This window comes from Corvus kubaryi, unplaced genomic scaffold (genome assembly GCF_017639235.1).
Source record: "Corvus kubaryi isolate FWS band 111438036 unplaced genomic scaffold, C.kubaryi_AGA036_p1.0 37300, whole genome shotgun sequence".
NCBI classification, from domain to species: Eukaryota; Metazoa; Chordata; class Aves; order Passeriformes; family Corvidae; genus Corvus; species Corvus kubaryi.
The window spans coordinates 14,130,720-14,157,163 of NW_024581093.1; positions in this window are offsets into that span (position 1 = coordinate 14,130,720).

Below are 26,444 nucleotides of genomic sequence, written 5' to 3' on the forward strand. Positions count from 1 at the left end.
CTCAAAATATGAAAATATAATATGAAGTTTAAAAGATAATTATGAGGTAGTAAAACAGAAAGCCACAAAAAATATTTTAAAGGGAATGTAAAGTATATATGGCACAGTGCAATGGATGGACTGTCAGCACTATTTCTTTGTGTGTGTATCTTTTGTATTGCAGTGAACTGTGCAACAGCAAGATTTGAATATTCTGAATCTGCCATCTCCCTCTTCTGTCAATCACATCCTTCCAATTTTGAACATGCCAGGATGAACTATGTTGACTTCTTTGGCACAAGAAAGTGAATCCAGTGAAATTCATATATTCAATGGTTTCACGAAAATGAGAAAAGTCTGTCTATTTGCTAGAACAGCTTTGGGCTAGTTTTGAATGGCTGCATTTCATCTCTGCATTTTCCCTCCCCACAACTGTTATGATGTGAAAAGTGCCCAAGGCCAGGGGCTTGTAGGCCCAAGTCCACTGAAATTAATTGTAATTGGGAAAAAGGGCCTTTTGCCTAAGCCAGTCATATTATACTCTCCCATCTGACCACTTCTTTTCCATTGATGGATATAGTTTACTCTACCAAATCATTTCTTTTTTTTGCTGGTGAAACTAATTTAATGCCAGCCAAAAATATATCAGACAGCTTCTGGCACCTATTTCTGTCTCAGAAGCATTCTAAATGCTCAGGTATACAGAAAGTTCTGCAGCTTACAATTGCTCTTGCTTCTGCAAAGTTTTTGCTTTAATAACAGCAACAGACAAGTTTAAATCCTTCTCTTTTGGACAGAATAGAGTGGATATTTTCCTACTGCAGGTGTGCCACCACCTCCTTTTGCACCACAGTGTGACTGTGTGCAGGTTGCAGAGGGCAGAAGACTCCTGCAATTCCAGACATTTTCCCTGGCATTCCACCATCTGATTTTGTCATGAGACTAACCAAGGAAAAGTGGAGTTATCACTACACAATTACATGTTCACACTCTAAATTTAAGCCTCCCAAAAGTTTTCTGCTGGCTGGATTAACAGGGGTGGTCTTCGTTCTGTTAAGAACCAGAAAAGCACAGCTCCATTTCTCAAAAGTACTAATGCTGAGTTCACATTGGCTGAGCCAAATGCTAAATTGCCTCAGCTAAATGCAGTCTCACAGATACTTCATCCTTCCCAATGCTGTCAAGCAGATTATCCTGGAAAGAGTAAGGCATTGATGTGATAAACCTAGAGTTAGGAGACACTTTTTGAGCTGTTGTACTTGAGGCTGGCAATAAAACTTGAGATTTCCAGTTTTAGTCCCTGAATGGCTTTGTATTTGCCAAGGTGATTTCTAAGGTCTTAAGACTTTTTAAGAATTCAGGTTGAAGTGGTGTTGAGCCCAGTCTATATCTGCAAAGAGTCTCTTCAAAACACACTTGGGTGCTGCAGGAAGTGAGGGGAGTGATTCAAGAGGTCTCATGTTTCTTTCATGGGCCAATATGACCAAGCATGGTATGACGGGAGGAACTTTATTGCTAATGGAATAAGCCTTCAGATAAGATGTAAACCAGAGTTCCTGGTGGTTTTCTCTGTGCAGCAGCCTTCTGGATACTCTCCAGCTCTTCTCTGTCTACCTACGCTTCCAACTGCCTAAGATAGCATTTATTTCCTGCTCAGAACTGTTCAGTAGCATTCCTGTTCACTATTAAAAGAGCAGCTGCATGGTAGTGGTGGGCAAAGAAAGCTTCCACCTCTCCAAGACTGTTATTAGACTTAGTTAGTTAAAATTTATAAATACACTTTAAGCCCAAGAATATCTTTTGAGAGGCAGAGATGCAAGGGAAAATGACGAAGTGAACAGCCTGAGAGACGGCCACTGGAAACATTTTGTTCACCAGACATGGGCTGACCTCCTTCTCTGTGTGCCTTGAGCATTTGCATCCATGGTACAAAGTGGCTGCAAATCCGTATTAAAATGGTAACATTTGTGCCCGGTTTGGCCAATGAAATGGATCAAGGTCAGGATAACTGGCACCAGCCCCCTGTCAGGGGCAGTGACTGTCACCCTGCCCTTTGCAGCAACCCAGTCCAGTCCAAAGCAACTGTGATCCTCTCGTCTTCCCTCTGCAGCACACATTTGAGCAGATTGATATCTGAGAGAGGGTCAGACGTAAATCTGTATGCAGATATTGTTCTTGGACCCTATTTCTAAACCAAACCTTGCCTGGATATCTCCAATTCTATTTTAAATTTGGCAGTTAGGTGCACTATCATTTAAATTAGAGGCTTAATCTTAGATTTCCCATGTTTCTCTCTCCTTATCTACTGCAAAATACTGCAATAAGAAAAGGAAAACTCCCAGAAAACCTCTTTTCACAGATGAGGAGCAGCAAATCACAAGCAGGTTCTTTGAATACTCAAGTATATGATTATATATTTCACTGTCAACTAAAACCCCAGGAATATGAAAATATGACTGTGAAAATACTGCCTTTAATGAGAGGACTTGGTTGTCACATTTGGTACGATATAATTTGTCTTTTATCTGGTATTAGTGAATAATATCACTTTGCCATTCACTGTAGTGTGTTTACCTTAGAAATCCACACAAACTTTCCTTAATATTAAATCCTGTTAAAGAAAGCTATCTTTTCTGGATGTCATATGTTTCCAATAATATATGGAATCTCCTCTGAGTTCCACTGGCTTTTCTTTCCTGAAATCTGCAAAATTCTCAGAAAAATATGTCTGCTTGCTTCCATCCCTGTGAAGCTACATTGACTTATGCTAGCAAAATATCTAGTTCATCTGTTTTCTGTTGTTTCATTACCTTCCCACCTTCCTGAAAGGGCTATTTCTTTGTCTGGGTTATTTGTCCCCTAGCCAGGAGGTGCTGCCTTATAAAGGGGGTGGTTTTTTTACATCAAACTCCATGCTGGATGATTTCTTTCTTTGTCTGCAGCCATAACATCCTCTTGTTCACACAGAAATAAAAAACCACAAAGGGTATGGATTATATGATGCATTTCCTGCAGAATTTAATAATCACAGTAAAACACTGGCATATATTGCTGTCTACTTACAAATCTCTGTTTTCTGTAGAAATTACAGCTTACTATTTAAGTCACCTGAATAACCTGCTTCATACATCTGAACAACATAATAAAGCAACTTGTCCAGACTAGATTAATATCCTCTAGTGAGCTTGACATGAGGTCCAGATTCTGCTCTATGTTTCACTAATGCTGGTCTCAAATACATACTTATTTACAAATGGAATCAAATGAGGCATGATTCATTCTCCTAAAATGATTAAACCTGGATGTTCACAAACACCCTGACAGTGAGCCACGCTTCCCAGTTCTTGTCTCTCCCCATTCCCCATCAGCAGGATGATGCCTTTCCCAACACACACCCTCATGCCCTCCCATCTATAGCCAGAAAACGTTAGTGCAACTGCAGCAATAGATTTCCTGGGAAAGGAGCATTTGGGAAGTATTTCATGTATTTCTGACTGTCTTCCAGTGCAGTTGAGCAGCTGGAGGACAGGTACAGAGCCAGAGTGAAGGGTAGGAAAACAGCAGTCCCATGAATGCTGAGTTACCAGAATATGCAGGGCAGTGTCCTGCACAGCAGGCCCTGATCCTTGTCCTTGGCTCATGATTTATTTAAACAGGACTAATTGCATGTTCCACACTCTAAGAACCATGGACAACTGGAAGCTGACAAGTACGTGAGAAACCTGTTTTGGGTAGGTACTCGTTAAGCCTCTGTTCCTGTCAGCTGGGGAGGATGTTTGAATTACCTGACTGGAAAATAAAGGCATTGAAAAAATATGCTACCTTTCCTTTCCTCTGTTTCTTTTAGAAATAAAAAAACCGAAGGAAAACGGAACATTTGACAATCTACAGATTTCTTTTTATAAAACAAATAACAACAATGAAGCTTTTTAGCTTTGTGAAGATGATTACCAAGATGATTACCAAGAAACTCCAACAATGCTGAGTGGCTACATACTTGTTGGAAACCTGCATTCCTATTATGAAGCTCTTCCAATAGAAGCAATGAAATTAAAGCTATTTTTGAAGCCTAACCTCGAAGATCAAAAACTAATCAGAGTTCAAGTGCACAATATGATTCCCATTGGTAAGAGGGATTCATTTACAGATTTTTGTGACAGTAAAACAGACATTTGTTTTCATAGAAGGGAGGCCCAATCCTAAAGCATGGACTATTAGTATCTGGCTGTGGGTTACTCGCTGAAAAATTATTGATATTCATTGAGAATAAGCCAAACACTGGTTTTGTTTTCACATCCCCACATACTCTCAGCAGGGTATAAGCTGTGCTCTGAGTTGGGCTGCGTTGTTGGTGCTCTGGATGGGTCTGTGTGTGGGGACAGGTTATCCCAGGCGTGCCACAGCAGCTGGAGTGGAAAAGCTTGTACAGCACCGTGTGGGACCCAGCCTGAGCAAAGGCTTCTTCTCAAGAGCCCAAATGAACTCAAACCAGGGCAAGAGAAACAGCTGAACAATTTAAGGTCGCACTTCAGTTTCCTTTTCACGTATTGCAATTAACAAATAATGGCAAGCTGCCCACTTGCAAAGGTAGCTCATTAATATATTTTGAATAGCTAAGAGCTTTGTTGTTGTTGATATTGTTATTATTATTATTATTATTACATTTTTTGCTTTTTATTAGCTCAGTGATATTTTCCAAAGATGACTTTGATTCCCTTAATGGCTCTTTAAAAAAAAAAACAAAACTAGCTAATATTTAGTAATTCCCCAGTTTCCCCCAAATACACATTGAAACTATAAAATGTTTCTAAATATCCTGAGAATTGTCTAAATAGATTTTGTAAAATTCCCATAACCTTTCACTAACCACCAAGCCCGTATTATCTAAAGAGGCTTCCAGGGAGGTGTTTGTAGGTAATTACCCAAGAATTAATCATAGGATCAACATAAAAGGCAAAATATAATAAATAATCAAGTTCTTACATATGCAAATCATTGTGAGGTATGTTACCAATTTTCATAGAGGGGCCACTGTCAGAAATGCAATTTCATCTATCCAATTAGCAGGTTTTGCTGCATTATAAATCTGTCACTGCTTTCTTTGCACCAAACAGCTGCTTATGCAAGTAACTGTGTGAAACTCTATTAAAAACCACAGGTCTGTATAAAGGCAGGTTAAAAAAAATAAATTCCCTGTAAAGCTGCATTGGGTCTGGAAGGCTGTGGCCAAGAAGCAGTTAAAATTATTAGGAAGGGAATTCCATCATGCTATTAATGTCCTTCAATTCAGCTGTGACTGTGTTCTGTTCACTTGGTTTTCCTCTTCAAGTGCTGTTCTGTTTTTAAAGCTGCTTTGAAGGAATGCTCTCCAGTGGACTGCCGCCTGTCACTGCTCCCTGTCATGTGTCCGATAATTAAAATCTGACTGATTTACTGACTGGCATCAACCATCACAGCTCAAGAGTTAGAAGATGTTCATCCTTCCCAAGGCTAAATTTACTTGGTGAAAAGGGGCCGCTTGCTTCCAGCCTGAGCTGTCATTCAGCTGCCGTGGAAACCATAAAGATAGCTAACAGAGCCCCAGCCAGCAGTCTTTAGTTTATTTTATTCTAATATTTATTGCCACCCAGAAAATGAACATAATACAGACAAGTTAGTGAGAGCACTGCACTAGTGATTTGTGAGGCTGGTGTGGAGTGAGAGCAAAACAGTCCTGCAGTATTAAAATAAAATAGAACAGCGGTGTTTCCCAAAAGTATGGCAGGGCTGTAGCTGTGTTTATTTTAACCCTAATGGGGTACAATTTATTATTACATTTTAAGTAGAAGCACTCTTGGAGAAGGCTGGTTGGGTTGGGGTTTTTTTCCCTTTTTTTTTTCCTAAGTGTAGACTGCTCAGGAAGTACAAAAAAAAAAAAAAAAAAAGAAGAAGAAGAAAAGGGAAGGAAAGGAATATCATGTCATCTTGTGTGAATGATCTAGCAGTATTAATGGAGCCTCCAGGATCTATTGAAAGCAGCAACTTCAATAGCTCAGGGTCATGATATCAGTACTTGTGATGGAACAAGCTATTTACAAAAGATTTAAACTCTGGGGAAGACGTCTCCTACAGGCTCTCAGGCTTATTCTCCTTAGCCTTTAGGGTCACATCCTGCTCCTCGGGCTCCTGTTAGTTTCTCTGTTATCATAGGTTGGATGTGACAATTGCCAGCAATCTTTAGCTCTGACCCTCCACAATACAGTGTCACCCCAATCCAGAGCACAGCAGAGCAGCACTGTTCCCCCAGTTTTCAACCTCAATTTTTTTTTAGTGCACCATTCTTGTTTTTTCTGTTTTCTTGCTACAGTATTTGCCATTTTCTCCACATAAATAAAGCAAACCTTAAACATATACTGGCTGGTAAGAAACTCAAATACCTTTCCAGCATGAACAAGATTAACCACACATAATATTTACAGTACTAAACAAAACAATTATAACATCATATATACTCAGTTGAACAAACACACTGACAGTTCTTTTTGAAAACATAGAGTAAAAATCAAATGAAAATCCATATCAGAGTAAAGGAACCTATCTCCAATTTGTATTCCTCTTAAGCCATTTTTGAGACCAAAATTCAGATGCAGACACCTTCTCCATAAGTCATCAAGGCCTGATTTACCACTTGCTTTCCTGCTGTAGTGGTACAGCTGGAGGCACAAGCAGTGCACCAGAAGCAAAGGCAAGTAAAGTTACAAAGGGGCATCAAAGAAAATCAGGTTTGCTCATTTATGCCTACAGCCTGTGGGGTTTTTGCTCTGGCAGTTATAACACACAAAGACACAAAGTCTTGAGTGTGCACTGACAGAACCTTTGCTTCTAGAAATGTGAACCACAGTCTGGCTTTCAGAGGGCCCACAGCCCTCCTAGAGAGAGATGAGTCCTGTCTACCAAAGGGTAAACAAGCTGAGGGCTCAGCCCCTCAAATAATTTCTTACTTGAGCCTTAGTCATGCAAAATGTCCTACTGACCTTGGTGGCTCTACTCAGATGATTCAGGCCAATAAGTGTCTGCAGGGTCAGGTTCTTGAAACCAAGCCCCAAAACACATCTGTAAGCTCCCCTCAGAGAGTCTTTTTGAAGCAATACTCTAAATTACACAGTATCCCAGTCAGATGTCCTAGATAAACTGAGCTACTATTGAGGAAGACAATAATGTAATGTTTTCTATAAGAACCTGTGGAATGTTCAAAGATTCCCCTTTGTTGAGGGGGCAGTAAGGAAAAGAGAATGTGTAGATGTTCAGTACCTGCCTATGCAGAAAAGCCATAGTACAAACACAGATTTTTACTAATCACCCAAGCGCTGACACATCCCTGGCCACAATACAGGATTTTTTCTGATCAGCCATAGATCTGAGGTACTGTAACAGACTGTAAAGGGAATTCAAAATTACTTATAACCAACAACTTCATCATTCAATCTCAAAAGTATTTCATCTTCCGTGTCTCCTTGCTTTCAGGAATTTCTCTCAACCTGGTATTTCTTAATCAGAACTTATTTCTTACAGGTCATCAGTTTGATCTCTCAGTGTCTTAGTGCTTGGTATTCTCATTTGGAACAGCAGTCAGTTGTGCCTATCAATCTTTAGCATCTTATATTCAAGATGCAGGTGTTTACAGCATGGCGCAAGAAACTTCCTGGCAAACAAAAGTTTAACAGCAAATATCAGCCATCTTGTAAAAAACCCCAAAACATGCATTAAAAAATGAAACTCAACTGTAGAAGCCACAAAAATAACAAAACCATGGAAATATCTGGGAATGGTAGAGCTGCCTGCTATCTTGGAGCAGCCACAGGACCAAATTTTTTTGCAGTTAGTTCAAATATCACTGCAGAGCCTGAACATAAGCTATGGTTAGATCACTCCTATTTTAGCAAGTATAAGTGATGGTATTTGGACATAAACCTCTGTAGCTTTTCCAGCTACACTAGTGGTCCTTATGATCTTCTGTGGTAGTGAATTTCAGAGGCTGAGGACATGCTGGGTGAAGAAAGATATCCTCTCATTTGTTCTAAATGTACCTCCCATTAATTTTAGTGAATGACAGGTTGTTGCTATATTAGGACTTAACATGGAAAGGAAGAACTGATCAGTTTTCACTACATACTCACAGCATTAAATACCTCAGTCGAGTTTCGTTGCATTTTTCTTCTTTCCAAATGCCCTTTTTCCTGAAATCTGTAATACAGGAGGATGAAAATTGGTTTCTAGTATGATTAATGCCAAGCAAAACTTTCAGCTCAATACTAGACAAAGATCACCTGGTTTTGATATAATGCCTCCTTCCCTTTTTCTCTCACTCCTTCTCTCCCTCTTCCTCTGGGGATGCACAAAGCATTTCAACCAGTCCTACTCTATGTCTAGGTCCCTCACCCTGTGTTCATGAAACACCACCTCCACACTGAAGGGATTCCAGGAACTGCTGCTCTGCACCTTTTCACCTCTAAGTATCCTCTGAAAAGGAAAGTATTTTTCACTCTCTTTTCAAAAATGTTTGGCAAGTTGGATGACCCCATTCATATCTCCAATGTCATTTTGACCGTGAGGGGGTGACAGAGTATTTCAGCAAACATGAAATGTGATTCTCTTCCAGTCAATAGAGTCTTCAAGGCACTTTTCACAAGTTCACCTGAGCTTATTAGAAACCAGGACAAGAGAAATGCTCATCCCTGCTTTAGTCTAAGGTCCAACTATGCTTTAATAGAAATAACATTGGAAAATTGCTTGAACTTCATGGGAGGAGAGCAAGAAAACATCATCCTGCCAAATTATGGTGGCTTCAAAGGGCATCCTCAGGCAGCAGCAAACAACTACCACAGCTCCAGGGCTGCTCTTGTCCCTGTTCCCCCAGCCCACTCCAATGGGGTGGCAAACTCCTGCCCCTCAGAGCCACCTCTGGCATCTGAGACTGGAGACACAGAGGGCCTGGTTACAGACACCAGGATGCACTGATGATCCAGAGCTCGGGAAAACAGGAGCAAGCAAATTCCCTCCCTTCATCAAAACGTCAAAAATTGGTGGGTTTTGCAAAACCATTTTGAAACTTCTAAGATTTTTCACAAGCTTTGAAACCTGAGTGAGAGAGCTTTGTTTGATAGGAAGCATGGCAAAGCAATTTCCTTCACTCATGAGAACCCTAGGAATGCAAAGAGGAAAATATTGCCCTGCTACCATTTCCCTGCCATCCCACAGCGTGCTGTTCATCTGGTGCTGCCATCAGGCCTGGCTCTACACTGCCATGGATGTGCCAACACATCCCTGAGATGGCCTTCATCCTGGGGGTACTGAGGGGTAGAGACTTCATACTAAATGTGTCTTAATCTTTCTCCTTTACTGTGGCATAAAACTAATTAATTGAATTAGAAACTGTGACGAGGTAATAATAAATAAAAGTCAGTATCAGAAGGAAAGATTTTCAAAGCTATTTAAATGCCTGATATGAACAAAGCACCTAAACAGTTTTAAAATGTGACCCATAATGTGTTTCACCCCAAAGGATATAAGCAGGATATTGAAGATTATTCATATATAGGAAATATTCAATTCATCATCCAAATGCACCCACTTCTGCAGTGAAATATAGCAGATACTTAACAGCACCCAGCAATTCGATATGCATTGAAGGTGGGGTGTGGAGAAAAAAATAAAACAGTATCCAGAAGAAATTGCATATGTCAGGAATGGAATTCACCAACTGGGAGGAGACGAGCAGAAAGGGAGATTACTATTTTTATGTAAAATAAATCAGTCTGCTAATCGGGCTGGGATTTTGCTGCTGGGAGTTAAGGAGGGCAAGAGGAGAACCGTAATTTTTAGAGCTGCCACTTTAAACTACAGCCTGATTTGCTTCACCACTGCTTTGATGCAGCATCAGAGAGGGAGCATCTTGAAGTGCTGTAATGTCAAGGCTCAAACAGGCATATTTTAAAGTAACAGGAAGTAAATTAAGCCAATTAAACCATCCTAATGCTTTGACTTTTTTAGAGTGCTTGCTTACCAAGCAGATTTTTCTCAGCTTCCACAGCAATGATCATTATCTACATTTCAGGAGGCAGCTATTTCCCAGCTTTGTAGGCTCACACCTAAAACTTTGGGTTGTCCCTTTGCTTTCAAGCATAGAGTTTGTACATACAATGTGGAGTTCAATAGTCTTTACACCCTTGGTGGAACCCCTTGTATCTGGAGGGAACTGAAGCAATGAAAAAAGCTCTTAAAATCCCTTCCAGGCTCCCTTGCTGAGACTTGTGCCCAAATAGGGAGAACCACCCCCTAGATGCTCCAGTTGCCAAAGGGCCAGCGATGCCTGGGCCAGGACATGGTGCCCAGAGCCCTGTGCCCTGCAGCAGCTTGGGGACCTGCAGAGTGCTCCATGAGGGCTGTTCCAAGTCCATCAGGGATTTTCTGCTTATCCAGAGCTCTGCAGCACATTGTGGGGCCACCACAGCCTGTCTGTTTGCAAACCTTCCCTCCCTCCAGCTTGGAACCCATCAGCCCAACCAGGAGACCAAAAGGACCCCCAAGTTCTGACATTGCTGCTTATTGCCTTAAAGGTAAAAGTCCACTTCTGGTGGAGATAGCGGTCTGAAGCAAAGATTCATCAGGTACCCACTATACTGGGAAACAAACCCAGAATGTGGTAGAAAAAGAATTGAAAGATTTGAGCTTTCCGCTCTTGCAGATAACAGACCAGCTTGTCTCCTCACACCACCTTAGCTCAGAGATACCCAGGTAAATCTACAAGCCTTTAAGTCTTTCCACATTACTAAAAGAGCAGGTCTTATACCTCAAGGTTAGTAAAAAGTCTTACTGCTTTTACCCTTGATTTTTTTTTTTGTTGTTTTTGGGGTTTTTTTTTGTTTTGTTTTGTTTTGTTTTTGGTTTTTTTTGGTTTTTTTTGTTCTTCACTCACCTTCTTTCAGCACTTGTTGAGCTCTCACATGGTGAGCCTTTAGTTCTGGCTGGGAGCTGAGCATCACATGCATCAAGATCTTTACTAAAACCCAGTGTAGGTCACCACACAGCTCATTAAATAAAGGGACATACTCTGCATGCCAATTAAGAGATTAAATTATGGAACAAAGCAGAGGGAGAACTAAAATTTAAGATCCCCTTGTATTTTCTGGCAAGTCATCTGTCAACTGGAGGAGCTATTCCACTAACTGAAGCTTGTGAAGAGCCTGACATAGCCATAACTGTGAATATCTCAAATTGTCATGTCAGCTGAGGTTACTGTGAAGTTGAAATTGTACTGGCAGTGGAGTTCTCTATTGTCATGATTCCTATACAGATAGAAAGATGAGGAGGGAAAAAGAGGCATAAAAGTTTCCCAGCTCAAGTTTAGACATGTTCTGCTATTTGTGAATAGTAAATACTATCACATATTTATCATAAAAGCCAATAAAATGAACATACAAGAACGTCAGGGGCTATTCACACAGGCAGTATGTTTTATATTGACAAATAAAGTATTTTAAAATGTTATAGTTGAAAATTTGGAGAAAAAAAGTGGTTCAGATGTAATTTAAGCACACTGCCAAATTCACGTTCAGCTGGGCATTACTTTTGGACTTCCAACTGGTTTGGATGCCAAAATCCGTGTGTTTGTGTGTGTGTGTGTACACAGGCAGAGCTGCATGTGCCCTGGCAGCAGTGCAGAGCAACATCTCCCCTGTGTGCCAGCCTGGTGATGTTGGAGGCAGTGTTCTCCTGCTTTTGCAAGCTTTCTCTCAGAGTCCGTTACCAAAACACTGCTGTGAGGACCATGGGGGTGCTCTGCTTCCAAAAGCACTCAGAGGGTGGTGGGGTCCTGGCACAGGTTGCCCAGGGAAGTTGTGGATGCCCCAAGCCTGGAAGTGTTTAAGACCAGGCTGGGTGGGCCCTGAGCAACACGATCCTGTGAGTGGCATTCCTGCCCTCAGCAGGCGGTTGGAACAAGGTGATTTTAAGGTCCTTTCCATCTCTAACCATTCTGTGATTTTATAAAACACAGACACACCCATGGGAACAAACTCAATCCACATTTTCCCCTGCAGACAACCTTACCCAACACTGAAGAATTACACTGAAAAAGTTTCACTACACAGAAGAATATAAAATTGGGGTTTTTTTACACCAGAATGAAGAGGTGGTCCTCTTTTCCCATCTCATATGTGGGCTACAGTACCATATTCAGGCTGGCTTTCTACCTCAGGTTGAGTGAAATCAATTTTCTATAGTGAATTAGTTGCAACAGCCTGATGGCAGACCTTAAATCCAGGGTTTTTTAAACCCTGGATTACTGCAGACATGAGTGCTAATATTCATACAATGGCTGCACCCATCTTACAAGCCAGACAGGCAAAATTCAGTGCCTCTCTAAAATTTATAAAGCTGAATTAGCCCATTGCTGTGCCCCCACTTGCAGCTGAGACTCACAGTGTGTTAGCTTGGACACTGAATGCCCTGTAATAAATTCTGCTGTAATTCTAGCTTACTGTTGAGCACAACTGTTTGTGTCAGTCCATGCAGATTATTCCCAGCTTCTCGCAGCTCTGAGCTGGGAGGCTGCATGCATGAGGTGCTGGGCCCACAATGAGGGACCCCTCACGTGCCAGATTTGCAGAGGTCAGTATCACAGCATCTCGGCATCTCCTTCAGCTCTTAGCAACCATAATAGAGCTCGCTCTTCATATAAGCACTGATCTTCAAATGTGACTCCAGGTACATAGTCCATAAATGGGACTGGACTATTAAAAAGAATTAAAAAAAAAAAAATTAAACCAGTTGTCACATCCATTATACTAAAAATTTTGAAGGTCTCACACAGAGCTCATCTTCCAAGACTACAGGCACCCCAGGGATGGGAAGGACACAGTGTGGATCAGGAGAGATGGGAAGGAGCTTTTTCTTTCAAAAGAATTTAAAAATGCAGCAAATTGTGAAAGCTCAGACCTGCTGCTTCAGCTTTGACTGTCACCCAGGCCTCATAACAACGTCTGGATGCTTTCAAACAGCAGGGAAGTCTTGCTTCATTTGGATAGTGCCCGCAGACCAGACTGACTCCTGAGGAGCAGAGAGGTGAGGCTGCGGGAGCAGTCTGGCTTCCCAGTCCCACCAAAGCTCAGAGTACCTGTGCTTCCTGCAGGGCAAGGACCAAACCCTGCTCCTCCACCTGCTCCTCAGCCACCCACAGAACTGCCCATGGCCCTTCACCATTGCATCCACCCTAACTCGGCTGTGCTGTTGGAGCACCGGGAGAGCAGAAGGGAGCAGTCCCCTCCTGAGCCGTTTAGCCTGCCTGCACAGGGGCAGGAGTTAACAGATGTGGGTCCCCACCATGAGCTCCCCTAGGCCCTGCTGCAGGCAAGCAGAAAAACCCTTTACCAGGCCTATGCTGAAGATTTCTATACAAATAACTTCACCTCCCTCAAATCTCTCTTAATATCATCATCCACCCCACTGTGAATTGGCCAGTGGATTTGAAACAGTGAGGTTTGGAGCTAATTAGAAATCAGAAGTGCTGTGTCTGTCCCAGAACTGGATCAGCAGCCAGAGAGCAGTTACACACAAACTGTGATTTATCCTGTAGTGCCAGAGTTACTCTGTGGCTGTCACATGTCATTGTGTGAGGTGACATGTCACATCTTTGTCATGGTGACATGTCACCACATTACTGTGCAGCTATCATGGACATACAGTTAAAAGCTCTTACTACAATTGTTTCCACTTAGGTATTTAGTTTCTTAAGGATTACTGACTGTGATGTAGAAATTCCTATCAATCATAATGTCAGCTCTACAGAAATTAAGCTACTTTTAGAGGAGGATTTTGAAACAAATGTAATAACACAGAACAGTGCCTATTTCTCAAAATGTGGGTTACATCCATCAGGGCAATGACATAAAAGACTAGGTGGAGACAAGGGAGGGTTCTTTCTATTGTTTTCCAGAGATCTCACAAGAAAAAAAGACAAATCTAACTGTGAATGAAAACAATCTTGAAAACATGCAATTAGTACTGCAACTGCAGAAATGTTTTTTCTAAGTTTGAAGAGAGCCTCAAAAAGAAGGTATAGAGCTATTCACCTACATTGGCTTTCATGGACCGAGAAACCAAAAACTTTTATGGCTTTTCTGCTTACCCTGGAAGCACACATGGCTAATTCACAAGCTCTAGGAGTTACTACAAAGTAGCTGGTGACCTCAAACCCTCAGATGTTACAGGCACACTGTCAGTCTTGCACAAATGCTTCACAGCAAACCACTCGGAGATTTGTCCCCACAAAGTTTTAAAAGCAGATAGTTCTGCAGCTCTGTGTTATTTTGCTGTAAAAAGACATTGTTTTTTCAAGTGAAGGCAAAGTAAAGGAGAAGGATGATTTTGCTAATGAAAAAGTGTGAAGAGGAAACCAAAGCAAAGCAGGAGAACTTGTGGATGTGTATGGATAAGTGCACGAATGTGTGTGTGTGCCTGTATATGTACACATATATTTATTTATTTGACAACATAAAAAACTATCTGTTAGTTTTCCTGCTCCTGAGGGGGAACTTGGCTAAGGAAGCACATAGTAACCAGGAGGCAAAGAAGTACTTGTTCTCCTGGAACTGAGTTCATGTGGAATTCCCTGTCCCAGAGGAGAAGAAAGAAGAATTGCTATTTTCATTCAAAAAAAAAAAATTTTTCCTAATGAAAGTGGCATTTTGCTTCTGCAAATTTGGAAAGAAAAGGGAAAAAAAATTAATATTGAGAGCTGTCATTTTAATGAGCAGCCTTTGGTGGGATTGCACAAGGTAAAAGTCATAAAATTTAGCCCAGATGTTTAGTTGAAATAAGAAACTTAATGCCATGTTTTTCACATTTCCATTGTGAAATCTTATCATAATTTACATTTAAAAGGTTGTACAAATGTTGACAGTTCTTTAGTAGAATTGTAAGCAAGCTAAAAAAGGTAAATTCACCTTAGGATCCCCTAAGACTAGTCCTAAAACTGAGCTCATCCTTTGTAAATTCTGCCTGTCAACGACTGTATGGCTCTGTACTACACTGCAGTGTTTTACGTCCACACACAGATGAAGCCTAAAATTTCTTGTACACAAAAAATGAGCATTTTGGCATAAACAATGTGATCAAGACAGTTTCCATCCTCATCACTGAATCTTGATGGTTTTCTTGAACTTAGATGTAACAGTTCCCCACACACAGGATATTGTGTGTGATACAAGTGGTTTCAACTTGAAAGCTCACTCCCACCAAATGTCTGCATTTCTGTGTGAGCCAAGAAAGACCTAAACTCAACTATAACATATTTCCAAGAAAAAGTCTTTGCTGTTATTCTCTCAAGCACAATTTTTTTCCTAACCAATGATGCTATTTAATCAAAACTCACACTAGTCTTCCTAAAAGCATTTAAAAAACAAAACAAGAAAGAAGCATTTCTGTTCCATAGCTTAGTTCTTAATCATCTAATCAAACTTGATAAATTTTCCACTCTCTCTCTCTTAAAATGAATTCTTGGCAGCCTTCAGTGAAATTAAAAAAAAAGTTCATGTAGAAGTTCAAAGCAGCAATTTATGTTTCTGATAATTTTAAATTAATTCCTAATCTATGAAGCATAAAGAAACTATGCTTGAGATGCAGCCCACATCCAACCATATGGCTTAAGGAGACAGTGTCTGTGATGTGAGGCTGCAGATCTTTCTGTCCCTGGCATACACACCTGAAGTTCATGCCCCCTAATGTAATTGGACAGTTTTGTTTGTGAAAATGGCCTGTTCTGCCAAATGCTGAAGTCCTTGCTTTGACAGATATATCACTTTTCCAATGTGAGTGTGTTTTGAAGAGAGCTGACACATGATCAAGTTCTCTTTAATATCCTTCAACAAACCTGACAGTTGTCCAGCAGGGTCTTGTGCTGCATCCAACTGTCAGCTCCTGCGGAGGCATTATGGGAAAGCTGACTGAGGAAAACAGCAGTAAAGAGGAAAAAACTGATTTATGCTTCTCTGCGTACTCAGTACCAAAAACTAGTACCTCAGCTCATATGTATTTTAGCAGGCCTACATGGACAAAGCCTCCTTAGGCTCCAGAAAAACAGGAGAGCAACCTATTTATATTGTAATTATTTATTGTAGGGATTTATTGCATGTGTCATTATAAAGCACCCCAAACCTCACATGCACAGGTGTGATCCTTTCTGAATCTGAGCTACCTTATAAGTAGCAATAACTGTATGTTTTTTAACTGCTTGGGGTGCTTCAGTTTCATGCAGTTTTCAGAAGGGTCTTTCACTTAGAAGAGTCCTCATGTAAAAAGAAAGAAAGTATTTTATAGTATTTTGCTGCTTACATATGCCACCAGTGAGAAAGTCCATGCTTCCAGAGGGTCTGACAATGTAAGCCTAGAATATCCTCTTAAAATTGTTATTTAGGCCAGATGTTGTCATTTTGTCACCTTAATATTTCGTTTTCCTGCAGGAAGGTAGAGTCTGATTGCAGTCATTTTGTGTTACTACTGAAATGCAGCCTTGCAACAAGAAGGAACTGAACTGGACCAAGATAATAGCATAAGCCCCATCATCCCCACAGTGAAAGTGGCATTTGTACCCTCAGACTGCAGCTGATTTCTTTGTCTGAAAACTCCCTCAGCCAGTCTTCAGTCGTGTGCTGCTGAAAGACTGAAACAGCCCTTAATGCCCTATTCCCTACAGTGAATCCCTTTGGTCTGAAGCCTTGTGCCAAAATGCTCCCCCCCGACTGTGGGGAGCCCACATTCCCATCTCGGGTTCAGGTTTGTGCAGCTCTGAGCCTGCACAGGGTCAAACGCCATGTGGAGAGTCCAGAGAGGCAACCCCAGGCTGGAGGGACTCAGAGCTGGAGCCAGCAGCTCTGCTGTAAATCAAGCTCACCCCCCTGCTCAGCCCTGCATGGCTGGAAATCCTGCACGTGAACACTGCCGAGGATGTGCAAGTCCTGAGGTTCTACATAAAAATGACAGAAAGATCCTATCAGACAGAAAGACAAGTGTTATTGAAACAGTCGTAGAAGAGTTGGTCTGAACAGGAGTACTGGAGAATGACCATGTTATCTCTGTTATTCCAGTGCCCCTTTAAATATAGTGCTGAGGTGACTGCCTACTTAGCCTACGGTGAAGGCCACACTTGTCTGCGGTGAAGTCCCATAATCTTAGTTTATTGCATTGCATGTATTGTATTTGCTCAAGCTGCTGCCTGAGGGGGTGCTTGTGGGAAATGTATAGCTTTCTGCTCCCCCCTTCTCTCGCAGACTATTTAGGCTGACATTTATCAATAAATTGCACATATTGTTATACATTTTTCTGTCGGAGCAACGCTGCAAGATTATGTGATGAGCACATTTTATCAATCTAACAATCTAACGCTTTTTTTTTTTTTTTTTTTTGTTCCATACAAAGATTTTTGATGCAGAAGTGACTGGAATGTCACAGCTCCAGCATGACCTGATTGCTAAGTCAAACCAGAGATCTGGAGAGTTTTCACTGCAGTCCCTGTTTCAGGAAACATTTCTGGGGAAAGCTGTTTTCTCCCTTCCCCAGGTCTGTGGTCGGCAGGACTGTGTTAGAAATGCAACATGGCCCTCTGTTCCCCACAAAGCCCATAAATCTCCCACAATCAGGCAATTCCTGCATTCTGCAGTTCTGTATGTTACGTTTTTCCTGCCATGGTCTAAGCTGCTAAAAGCCACTGCCCTGACCTCCTGTTAACATTTTTGGTTTGTTTTATTTTTTTCCAAGGTAGCAGTAAAATGACCCTATGATCAAGATCATGTCAGTTAATCCTTCTTTCAGATCAGCACAACTCTTCCTCATGCATTACATTTAAATTTTCTTTTAAAAATGCCTTCGCCAGAAAGACAAATCATTTGTCTTCAAATTTCATCTGTCAAAACCTAGACGGGCTATTTCCATAGTGTATTTTTAATCTTTTTCTGAAGTTTGCATCTTTTGTTTTACTCTCCTCATTAGTTGCACCCACAGATCTGGATTATTTCAAAATGCCACGGTTTTGGACAACATGAAGGAAGCTCCAAGTCACATCAGTAGAAGAATCAGAGTTAAAACTCTTTAAAAGAAAAGGAGCAGGAATTTGTCCTCATGCCTTCTGCAAAATATGTGTGGCAGCCGTGACCAGCCTTCTTTCAGGCCCCCTTGTCCACATACAGGTGGGCAATTTGGGAAAAATCTATTTTGAGCATTTTGACAGAAGTTGGGAAAGCTGCTGGACGCCACACACAGTTTGCTACAAGACTTGTTTAAACACAAGATGTGTTTGGCATTGTGAGTGCCACTCACTTTGGAAGGGGATAGAATGACTTTGGAAGATGCTGAGACCCCAAATAGAGCAGAATAGCAATGCCAAAGTGATTGAATTCAGCCATCTGGAGGGAGCTCAAAGGCACACCCACCCCACCAGTGCAGCCTTGTTTAAGCCTTCACTGGAGGCAGTGTGGACATGGCCCAGTCTAGTGCCCTGAAAACCTCCAAAGGAGCCCTGCTGGCTTGGACTGAGTTGCAAAGTGATCTGGAAACAGGTCCCAACACAGCAGAGTGTGTCACAGCCACAGAGATGGGCCTTGGTGAGACCACCCATGCTCTCTGCAGTTCAATCCCACAAAGAAATATAGCTTATCTTTGGGTTGGCCCTTCATTTACTCCACTAGAGAACAGGAAAATCCCAGTGGACATGGCAAGAACTACTGTGGAGGTCCTCACAGAGACATTTGGCCCCAAGTGCCTTCAATGGCAGGGACACATTGGCAGGAAAAATTAAAGGGTGCACCACATTTGTAGGTGGCAGGAAGGATTATTATTGGGCAGACAACCTGCCTTTTACTTCTCCAAAGTGTGGAATTTTTGCTGGAACAGTCCAGCTACTGCACTGCAGCTGCCCCTAGCTTTAACACAGCACTACCGAGTCTCTGCAATTATGAAGAATTACCCAATAAACTGTTTTAACTTTAAGCCTTAATGAAGAATTTCAATCCATTTCAACCAAACTATTTTCTTTGGTCCACACTGACTAGCAGACACTACTCTGAAACAAAGAAAAGAATAACACTATAGCAAAAAGAAACAATGAAGGAACTCATTGGTTATGCAAATTTACTACTGTCATTGTTTTATTATTAAAAAATGTTTTGGTAAGAGCATTTTGTTGAATCAAGATTGATTGCAACAAAAAGTAAATCCAAGAAAAAAATCTAAAAAGATGTCAAATATTTTTACAGAAGAATTACAATACGGAGAGTATTTTATGAAACATGCTGACTCTTTGTTCATTCTTGATGGTTAGACACACACATCAATGAAAGATTTGTCAGAAGCAACCATCTCAGTTTCTAGTCTTCAGTGAGTTATGTGCTAACTGAAGTCTCTGCATTTGTGAAGTGTTTATGATCACTTCAGAATTAGCAGCTTCCCAGTAATGTCAGATTTATGGAGAATCTGTTAAACATTTGAATCAGACCTGCTTACCTGAACTAATCCATCTGAAAAAACCAACCATATTCTTCCCAAATGCCAAGGGTTATGTCACATCATTTTGTCAGTGCAAAAGAAAACATACTGTTATAAAAAAAAACTTTGCCAACAATCTGGAGGTTTGATACATAGAAGTATTTGGATTATTGACTCTCCACTGCAGCTTTCTTTTCACATTCTTAATTACTGGCTGGTATATCCTCACCCTGCATGGAAGAATAAAATCAAATCAAAGTTACACTTCTATGTTTAACATTAAAATTCAAATATGAAAATTTCCCAAATATTCAGGAGTCTGAAATAGTGCAATATACATGCAGTACATCGGATGGAATCTGCTCTGTACCAAAAATAACGGAAAGCCTTTGTATGTGTTTAGCAGACAGACTCTGCCCTTCTAGTGCAGCATTTCAGAAGCATTTCACTGCAAGCATTAATGAATTGAGTCCCACAGTGAGGGACCGAATGGGAGAGGACAGGAAGAGGAAGAGATTGGGAAGGAGGACAAGATACAGGAAATTATAAAGGGCTACAGCAGAGAAGAAAGCTGACTGGATAAAAACTGACAAAGACAAAACCACATGTGAAAGAATTGAAGTGTGTTGCAAATAACATCTCCAAAGTAGACATGTGTATTTGAAACTCTGGGCTGAGTCTTCCTTTTTGTCAATGCTGACTTTTTCAGCCTAACTCTTCTCAGTATCTCTCAGCTAATTCCGTTACATTTCCATTCACTTCTAGAATATAGGGCATTACTTTCTTTCTCTCAAATCTCCCCTTGAACTCCATTTTCTTCCCAAACTCATACAACAGCTGCCTGTGCTTCTGCCTTGATTTTTACACTTTTTTTTTTTGGCTCTGTTGATTCACAACATGTACACACATTGGAAGGATCCACTCCCTCGCATTTCACCACATCTACTCAAAAATCCTTAGCCACGTGAACTGTTCCACAAAGCAGCACAGTGCTATAGTTGCACAGTTATATTTCATCTGTGATCTGATACTATCACCCTAGACTGTATCATTCCAAAAATAGTGACGGTTTCCTCATCCTTTTCCAATACTCTTGGAGACAACAATTCAAGTTGTTACAGCTATAGGCCATCCCACTCATTCAAAGTACCCATATAAATGCTTCTTGCAAAGCATACCTGTACTTAGACTTTATATCCAACCATCAGTATATAACATATGCACTTAATCAATTTATAATTTCAACATTTTATTATCACATCTCCCAGGGAACTGGTTTAGCTAATGATAATGAATGGTCATGACTATCACGTTACTGGGATGGCATTCAGAGGGGAACAAAGAGAGAAAAATCCTACCCTCATATGACCAGTGTCATGAGGTTAAATAGTACTAGAGCTCTACCCTCTTGCTTTTTAATGTGGAAAAGACTAAATAAAACATTAAAAAAAGAGAAAATATGCATGAAAGATAATGAATGGCCATTTTATTAACTGCGCCATTCGTGTTTCATCTCTGTAGGATAATAAAAGACACATAGATCAGCAAAGCTGTGATGCGATGACCACACTTGGAGCTCTCACATCCCCTGGTCTCTGACACAATGAGAGCCTCCTCCTCCCTTTGGTTCAGTCTTTGGATGCTCAACAGTTCTAAAATCATTTTGGACCACAGAAAAATCAGGCATCCAGAAGAGAACTGTAAATAATTCAGGACTAAATTTTCCAATTACATATCCAAAGCAAGTAATTAACTTTCTAAAAACACAAGTTGCCATAGATGGAAAGCAGCACATGTACAGATTAGGTCTCTTATAAATAAAACCTGAATTGCTAGGGGAAGTAACACCATTTGCTAATTCTAAGGCTACACATTTTTCTGGAACATGTTTTAGCCACATGGTTTTTTTGTCCTTAACACTATAATCTCTGCAGATATGCATGTCAGCAATTCCTGCCTAACCTAGCTTACACATGCTTCTCAAGAGGAGAGAAAGAAAAAGTCATCACTAACAGAATCAATATAATTTCATAAGAAATTCACCAAGCAAACCTCTTTTCAAAGACTTTTAGCCCAAATGAAAAATTCAAGGTTTTAATAAGTTTAATAACCTTCTGATAGGCATTCAAATTTGAGGTGTTTATCCAAATACCCTCAAGCTTCAGAGAATCCCTTATCACTGCTTCAGTTCCTAATAGCTGTCATTCCAATAAATATCAGAGCAATTAAAATCTCTATCAATCAAAAATATTGCTTTCTTACAGGCCTGTCATTTTTTTTAAAAGCAAATCCTGATCTACCTTTTCTAACAGCTCTTGGATTTTATAGCAACATATAATAACCATCTGACTGCCTTTATTTCCATTTAACTTTTATCTTTAATGTCTCTGCTGTTTCAACCAAAATATTTATAGCATTTTTTCCTTTGCACACTTAATAATATTGTCTCGGTTTCCTGCTGTGTTTTGCCCTTCATCCTATGAGGAGGGAAGGCAAAGCCAGTGAAACCAGTTCTGCAAGAGAAAGCCAAATTTTTCATTAGTGTTCACAAATCTTATTGAGAGAACAAAGACATCTTCCCATCATGAAGATGCAAAAATATTTCCATGGGCAATGCTGACTATTTCAACAAAACTGGACAAATATCCAAAAAACCCCCCTCCTTTCTCTATAGTGTCATATTACAGACTAAAATTGCCACTTTTTCTGACACAACCTATTGAAATCCCTGTTTAGACCTTTCTTTTGTGTCATTTGCTTTCTTGGAGGGCAATGGGGGTTAAAAAGGCTATGGAGAAGCTTGTAGTACTTGTGACACAAAACCATGATGGCTTGGCAAAGGGATTTAGCTGCAAGAATTGGAAAGAATATTTTGGAATTGAAAGAGGTTGAGACAATAAGCATGAGAAATTAGATATGGTCTGTAAATGGAGTTGTAGCAAGAGCACCCAGAAAAATAAGTCTTCTTACTTAATTGAGGAAAAATTAAGAATTCTGCTCTTCTCATGCTGCATTCAAATTGAAAGGTGGACAACTGCAAGGAAATATCACATAGCTGGCTTCTTTCCTGGAGGAAGAGGAGGCAAGCCAGGAGAAGACAAGGAGATGTACAAGTTCTCACATACTCTGCAGGAGATCTGACAGACCTACACAGAGCTGAGATGAACATGAATGGAGTTTGGAAGAATATTCTCCCATTTTGCATTTGCTTTAGTGCCTCCAGGACATGACCAAGGAAAGATTTCCACAGCATGGTTTAGGGGAGGGCCCTTCTTTATTAACCCTTTTTTCCTTCCACAAGGTTGCAATCTTTTTTCCATCCCTTCCTCTACCTTGCACGTTTCAGTGCAGCCAAATAAACCAATTTCTTAATCAGACCTCTTTTATTTTGGTTTGCCTTTTGTTGATCTTCTATTTCAGGAGCAAGCCCAGTGGTTGTTGCCCAGTTATTTGATCTATCTTAAGTCCTATGGGCCCTATTTTCATCTGTAAAAACAAGCACTGAGGGCTGCCTAGGCAGATGACACTTAAAGGTTAAGGAGGTTGGACACTGTTTAGAGGACAGACTGTCATTCCACTATTTTCAAACCCAAGCCAAGGTTTTGCAATGCAAATGTAACAGTGTTCTGTATATTTGGGTTATTCTGCTTCATGTTTTGGCCATTCCACACTCTCCAGAGCACTATTAAGATTAGGAGAGTTGTGTGCAGTGGTTTAAAGAATATGAAGAGATATTGTCTAGCGTATGAGTGAGCTTCTGCAGCCTGGATCCTTAGGTCGCTTTAACCTTGAAATTTTTTTACAGATGCCAGATAGGTATTTTGGGTAAACATATTTCTTGGAAGCTCATAATATATTCAATACTCAAAATCTACTTCCTAGGTAATTTGACTGATTAAATATCCAGACACGGGCGTGTGTGTGTTTGTGCACGTGTGTTTCAAAACAAGGTACAAACTTAAAATCAGGGAGTCAGACAGATGCTTTTTGGTTGATTTAAGTATGTTAATCATACAGTTTTTATACACATAAATCTGTTGCTGTGGATTGATATCCTGTTCTGTTTATTCTGCCAGTAAAACAAAAGGTGGTAGTAAATGCAGCATATTGCATCTCCAGTGATGGTGGGTGAGCAGCCAGTAGGAGAGTCTGCAAGTTGCAGACAACACACCCTGTGCCACTCCCATCAGACAGACCCCCAGTGTATCTAGACCTCCCAAAATGTTGCTAATATAGTTCATGAAGTACCCCAACATTCACATCTCTCAGCTCAAGCACAGGGTGACAGAACAGAGGTCTGGTGCCAGCAGAAAACATGATCTCCTCATCAGAGGGCTCGTGTTACACAGGCAAATGCCCATCTCCTTATAACAACACTTTGAACTCTGTGCAGTGCATTATGTTTTAGCATCCCTTGACAAAATATTTACTGTTCCATTTGAGCACTGTTGGTCAACACAATTTTAATTATTTCCAAGACAATTTCTCTGGATCAAGCTTTTCACTGAACCAGATTCACCTCTTGCTGATTTATTCATGCCCTGTTAAAAACAAAAGTTTCAATCCCTTAATTTAATTAAAACGTTCTTGACTGAGATCATTACGTCTTGGAGAGATGCTTAATTCAAAACTTGCTGTATCCACAATGGTAGTGATTGAGAACAGAAAATCAACTTATGTCATAGTAGTTTGTTAGAATATTTGTTTACTCTTCAGCTGAAGCATGCTAATTACAATAAGAGGTCTTCACAAGCAATCCAGTTAGCAAATATGATTGGTTAATAGATAAGGAATGATTTGTGATTAAAAACATACAAAAACAGCATCTGCAGAAGAAGGTTATTAGACCTGGGGCCACATTGTAAAGCATCAAAAAAGCATCACACAGCAGCCCAAGCCAGAGGTCCTTGGGTTGCTGTGTGAATGTGGAATCAGACATATTTTACTGTATGTACAAATGGAGACTCACATGTGCATTTGTCTCACTGGAATTACAGTTGTTGCTGATACAAACAACGGCCACCTCTGAAACATGTAAATGCAGCACTTTCTCTCCTCAGAAAAGAGACCCTCACAAAATCAGAAAATTTGGGAAGGAATCATAAAACTCTTTGACCAAGCAGCATCCTTGAAACAGTTTGAGCTCTGTAGAGAATTTTGATTATTGTGTAAGAAGGAGTATAAGCTCAAAAAAATTGGTCATGACTGAAAATCAGGAATGACTTGTCTCCAGTGAACTTAGTAAGAATGTGGGTTCCAAAGTAAGGATTTTCACAGGAACAAAAGTCCTTATTGTCACCCTCTCTCAGAGACTCTTACGTGCTGAGTATACACAGGTTGGAGAAAGGCTAAACAAATAGGGTATCCAAGGCAGATGGTATCTCATTTTTAATTGATTTGTGCAGATATGGGAAATCTATTCGTTAATTAATAAGCAGAGAAAGTCCATTAAGTATTGTGTTCTATTATTGTTAACTCAGAAATTATTGCTTTTCTTGACACAAGCCTATTTTAAGTTTGGGGATTTTGAAATGAGAAAGGATTTTGCTCTCTTTTTCCATAGTCATTGGGGACCTGTGATTGTATGTTTTAATTAAACAAAAATAAAATAAGCATTGCTTTTAGCAGGTCTTCTGTACACAAGCAGCTCTTGAGTAAATACATTACACCACAATAGGAAAATGAAGCTCATTATAACATGGCTTGTTTTGCATTTGTATCCTCTCTGTGTGCAGTTCTAGTGCCCCCCAAGATCAGAAGGCCATAGAACTGCTGAGCAAGTTCAGAGGAGGCCATGAAGTTGAAAAGTGGACTGGAGCACCTGCCCTATGAAAATAGGTTAAGAAAGTTGGGGCTTTACAGGCTGGAGAAGAGAAGGTTGTGTGGGGAACTTCCAGTATCTGAAGGGGCTACAGGGAAGCCAGAGAGAGACTCTTCATCGGGAACTGTAGTGACAGGACAAGCAGTAATGGGTTTAAACTGAAGGAAATTTACATCAGATATTAGGAAGAAATTATTTACTGTGAGGGTGGTGAGGTGCTGGAACAGTTTGCTCAGAGAAGTTGTGGATGCCCCATCTGTGTCACTGGGATGGGGCTGAATGGGGCCCTCCCTGAGCAACCTGGTCTAGTGGAAGGTGTCCCTGCCCATGGCTGGGGTGGAACGAGATGAACTTTAAGGTTTTTTCCAACCTACACCTTTCTGTGATTCTATGACTTTCTTAAATGCATACACCATTTATGAATCTGTCACTTAAATTCCAAATCTTCATTCCCCTGCAACCTGCCCCTCAATCTGCATCCTTTACAGCCGATTTCCTCTCTTTTTTCCAATGAGTCCCATCATACTCAGATCTGGTACTCCCTTCTCCAGTTCAGTCTAAATGAGTATCTACTCCCAACTTCTTTCATTTTTTCAATATTCACCCAGCCCCACAAACATGGTCCCTCAGCAGTAACCCCAGGATCTCCTAGCAATGGGCACAGCTTCCTCCTGGCAGGTTTCCACCCAGACCTGACCACAGAAAACACCCTAATCAGGAGAGGCTAAGCCTAGGCATTCTCAGCAGCCTGTGAAGCATAAACCTGAGTCAGAATTCACACGCCTCTGCCCTTAGTTTACATTGTAAATGTGAATCAAAGTATTTTATTGTAATTAGCTGGAAGGGGTACAGATTGTAGTTGTTTTATAGAAGCAAAACTATGAAATCTATAAATGTAAAACTATTATGGTGGCCATATTACATTCAGAGCACTAAATTAAATTATGTCATAATATATAGGCCATTTATAAAAGATATAACTTCTAATGGACCTTTTTTTTTTTTTAATGAGGAGTTCCAGGTTGAATATCTTGGCAGCTGAACTTTTTTCCTTAGTCACAGAGGTGCAGACTGTGACAGGATGATCCCAGCTGGTGTTCCAACCTGGTGTCAGCAGGAGTGACAAGCCAGG